General features: G+C 48.0%; 1 long non-coding RNA gene across 1 annotated transcript; it reads left to right on the top strand.

Annotated features, from left to right (window-relative positions):
* The first annotated feature begins 1,274 nt into the window (after positions 1-1,274).
* Positions 1,275-4,239, top strand: LOC140418521 (uncharacterized). The gene is made up of 2 exons (XR_011945107.1): positions 1,275-1,987; positions 2,576-4,239. It is a non-coding gene; the product is annotated as an uncharacterized lncRNA (long non-coding RNA).
* The last annotated feature ends 447 nt before the right edge of the window (positions 4,240-4,686 follow it).

Genomic DNA, 4,686 nt, shown 5'->3' with positions numbered 1-4,686 from the left:
TTCACCTGCTCCTTGTGTGGCAAGGGATTCACTGCTACATCTAACCTGCAGAAACATCAGCGGGTTCACACTGATAAAAGACCTTTTAAATGTCCAGACTGTGGGAAGTGCTTTAAAACTTCCGGGGAAGTGACCTGTCATCAACGTGTTCACACTGACGAGAGGCCATTCAGGTGCTCTCACTGCGGGACTGGCTTCAGGCGATCATCTGAACTTGCTGTACATCAGCGAATTCACACTGGGGAGAGACCGTTTACCTGCTCTGTATGTGGGAAGGGATTCATTCAGTCATATCACCTACTGAAACACCAACAGATTCACTCTGATATTAAACCTTTTAAATGTCCAGCCTGTGAGCGGAGCTTTAGAAGCAGCAATGGTCTAGTGATGCATCAGCAAATTCACACTGGGGAGAGACCATTCACCTGCCCTGAGTGTGGGAATGGATTCACTGACTTAGAACTTGTGCTGAAACACCAGCGACTTCATGAGTGTCTGCAGGAATTGGATTCTGCTGTTTTTGCTGCTGTCAATCAGAATCAGGACTGAATGTGTGGGTTAATCCTGAGGTGTGTAAGAAATGTGCCTCAGTCGTTCTCTTCCATGGTTCAGAGCTCCTAGATTCAGACAGAAGGCTCCTTTACAACTGTGTTTAGAGGCAACAAGATTAATGATGAATGCTGTAAACTTCGGGAGTCACAATTTACCCAAAGAGGGGTCGATGTTATTGGAGATTTTAAAGCAGTTTATGAAGAAGCAACAGTTTAGATTTGGTACAACAGCTAAATCGGCAGAAAGGACATGTGACTGATAGCTTGTGAGAATGGATTACTGGTCTCAGGGGCGGTGATACTGATCTCCGGGGCTGGAGGTGACGGTCTCCTCGGAATGGTTTACTGATCCCGGATCAGACACTCGGACAGATGGAGCTGATCTCCGGGGCTGGAGGTGACGGTCTCCTCAGAATGGTTTACTGATCCCGGATCAGACACTCGGACAGATGGAGCTGATCTCCGGGGCTGGGGGTGACAATCTCCTCGGAATGGTTTACTGATCCCGGATCAGACACTCGGACAGATGGAGCTGATCTCCGGGGCTGGAGGTGTCGGTCTCCTCGGAATTGTTTACTGATACCGGATCAGACACTCGGACAGATGGAGCTGATCTCCGGGGCTGGAGGTGTCGGTCTCCTCGGAATTGTTTACTGATCCCGGATCAGACACTCGGACAGATGGAGCTGATCTCCGGGGCTGGAGGTGTCGGTCTCCTCTGAATGGTTTACTTATCCCGGATCAGACACTCGGACAGATGGAGCTGATCTCCGGGGCTGGAGGTGTCGGTCTCCTCGGAATTGTTTACTGATCCCGGATCAGACACTCGGACAGATGAAGGTGATCTCCGGGGCTGGAGTCTCTTGTGTTCTCCTTCCTCTGGATCCAGTCAGAATGTTTGGTGTTAGTCTGAATCCAGCACCGATCACTTTGAAAATCTTTCCTGTCCAAAGTGATTTTCCTGTCGAACCGTTTTAACCTTTACTCAGACAGTTGGTTTATATTCGGGTCGTCAGATCCAACCTTCTCCAGTTTAGAAATCTGGTTCCAGGGTTTGTGACAGAGAGAACAGGCCTGTGCTGTGTGTGTCACCCAGCAAGCTGCTGTGGAAGCTTTGTTACTGAGAGCCAGAGAGAGCTCATTCTAGTCACAGTCAATTAATTTCTGACATTTAAGAACATTATTAGATGGTGATTTGTTTTACAAAATGTGCTGTCCAATCAGAGATGATGCAAAGCTGTGATCTATTCCTGACTGAAGGTGAAGTTTCCAGCTGAGAATCTTCGGTCTGAAGTTTCCGAGTGTTTTTGTGACATTCCTGAGTTTTCCAATGTGAGGCAGTGACAACAACAACTGGCATTTACCCATCAACAGGTTAAAATGTCGGAGACCCTTCACAGAGGGACAGAAGCTGGGTGGAAAAGGTAAGGAGACCGGTTTAGTGAGGGGCTTCCAGCCCTCAGGACCTCGGTAGGTGAAAGTGCCTCTGCCAATGGTGGAGTGAAGCAAGTCGGGAGAGCTGAAGGGGGTGAGGTTTTTTTTGTGATTGTTTTATGGGATGTGGACGTCACTGGAAAGGCCGGGTTTAGTTACCCATTCCTAATTGTCCTTCAACTGAGTGGCCAGCTCAGCACTAGAGTTAACCACATTGCTGTGGGTCTGGAGTCACATGTAGGCCAGACCAGGTAAGGAGGGCAGATTTACTTCAGTTCACTGAAGGACATTAGTGAACCAGATGGGTTTTTCCAACAATCGATGATAGTTGTCACGGCCGCTGAGACTAACTTTAGAATTCCAGGTTTATTCATTGGATTTGGGATTTGAATCCGTGTCTCCAGAGCATTAGCCTGGGCCTCTGGATCACTAATCCAGTGACATTACCACGATGTCACCTTCTCCCCTAATAGGAGGAGTGAGGGGGCTTGGAGAGTTGTAGGGCTAGAGGAGGTTCCAGAGACTGTGTCATGGAGAGAGTGGCTACCTCCATGGAGCTTCAAGCACGGCTCTGAAATGGGTCGGTGTAGGTCATGACCTCGGCCGTGCAGGAGATGTCTGCTGCCTTGAACAGGATGACAGATACTGTCAACACGTCACTGATCTCCCCCAAGCTGGTCAGCAGCAGAGTGGGAGGAATGATGTGACGCTGGTCCAGGCGAGGGATGGTGGAGGAAGGCGACATGGATCTGGGAACTCCACTCAAAGAGCTCCCACCTTAGACCCGTTCCCCCCCAAACCCACAGGCAGTATCCAACATGCCGCCCCGTCTCCAGCTGAATCTGCCCCGCACAGGTACAGATGGGTCAGTCTGTCCCAGGACCCTCAGGGGCTCTGAAACCCAGAGGGTGGAGACCACAAGCCTCTGGGCAGTGAAAGCAGGGATGTGAGCAGCCTGTCTCTACCTCTGCTGAAACCACACAGGATGCATCAAGTAGAAGCAACAGGGTCTGGGCTCCAAATTGTAATTCACCAAGTGTCTGAAATGGGGGTTTGACAAGATATGAAATTTCTTTATTTAATAATGATGCACAAACTGTATTGACTGGAACCACTTCCAGCTCTTGTCCGTTCTTACATCCCGGGGCCAGCTCAGCCTTTCACTGACTCCATGCTGAATGTGAATCCAGGCTGGGAGCCATTGGGTGGATGTGCAATGGGAGGATGAGTGGGTGAAGGAATGTTCAGTGAACAGGGAGGGGGAGGGGGGTTGGTGCTGCTGGTGGGAAGTGTTCATTCTGAAGGAGTCCCACCTGAAACAGAGACCATTCATTTCTCACTTTGAAATGATTGAGCTGCTGTCTGTCCCCATTCTTGTTCAGTTTTTCAATATTTATATATTTAAATCTCGACTGAAACATATTCTTGTTGTGACCCTGAGATCCAGAGGATTTTAAATCTGTTAAAGTCAATCCCCATCGAGTGCACAGGAGGACTCAACTGGTCCGAACTTTTTATGTTACAGATGAACCAAGATCTTACAAGATGTTTATCAGGGAATTATTTTTATCTGAGACCAGGGATGGTCAAACTGTCCCAAAAGTCTGGGCTTTGAGGCCCACATACATTTAGGGCAGCATGGTAGCATAGTGGTTAGCACAATTGCTTCACAGCTCCAGGGTCCCAGGTTCGATTCCCGGCTGGGTCACTGTCTGTGCGGAATCTGCACGTTCTCCCCGTGTGTGCGTGGGTTTCCTCCGGGTGCTCCGGTTTCCTCCCACAGTCCAAAGATGTGCAGGTTAGGTGGATTGGCCATGCTAAATTGCCCCTAGTGTCCAAAATTGCCCTTAGTGTTGGGTGGGGTTACTGGGTTATGGGGATAGGGTGGAGGTGTGGGCTTAAGTAGGGTGCTCTTTCCAAGAGCCAGTGCAGAATCGATGGGCCAAATGGCTTCCTTCTGCACTGTAAATTCTATGATAATCTATGACATGGAGCACCATTCCTGGATGACCTTCATCCCTGATTTTAATCACATCCCAATTGGGGGCCGTGCCATCAGCTGCCTGGACCCCAATCTCTGGAATTTCATCCGTAAACCCCTCCCCTTCATTTTCCACCTTCAAAACTCTCCTTATAACCAAACTCTTTGACCAAGACTTTGCTCATCTGACCCAATGTGTCCCCCTTTTCCAGTGAAACTGCTTGGCACATTTTATCATGTTTAAAACTCATTATAAATAGAGCTCTTGTTGTAGCTCATTGAGATCTGATCACTTACTGAGTGAGTGAGTCTGTATAAATGTAACTCAGATACACACAGCTTGTGTCATAGTTCAGTGCGATCTGATCACTGAGTGAGTGAGTCTGTATAAATGTAACTCAGATACACGCAGCTTGTTAAAACAGTCCTGGGGAGGAGGAATTTCTGAGCTGCCTGCTGGATTTCTGTTCTCCACAATTGGGAAAAGGTGATTCTTCCCAAACATGAAAATTACCAGTAATAACTAGGGGCTTTTCACAGTAACTTCATTAAAGCCTACTTGTGACAATAAGCTATTATTATTATAAAGTTGTTAAATATGATTAATTGTGAGCTGGGATATTTCTTAGAATGAGAGTGAAGGAGTGCGATTGAGCCACAGTCTGAGTCACCAGTTTAAGGACAGGAGGAGAGAGAATCTGGAGAGGAGAAAAGAATCAG

Source organism: Scyliorhinus torazame, chromosome 5 (assembly GCF_047496885.1).
Source record: "Scyliorhinus torazame isolate Kashiwa2021f chromosome 5, sScyTor2.1, whole genome shotgun sequence".
NCBI lineage: Eukaryota > Metazoa > Chordata > Chondrichthyes > Carcharhiniformes > Scyliorhinidae > Scyliorhinus > Scyliorhinus torazame.
This window is presented reverse-complemented; position numbering and strand designations above follow the sequence as displayed.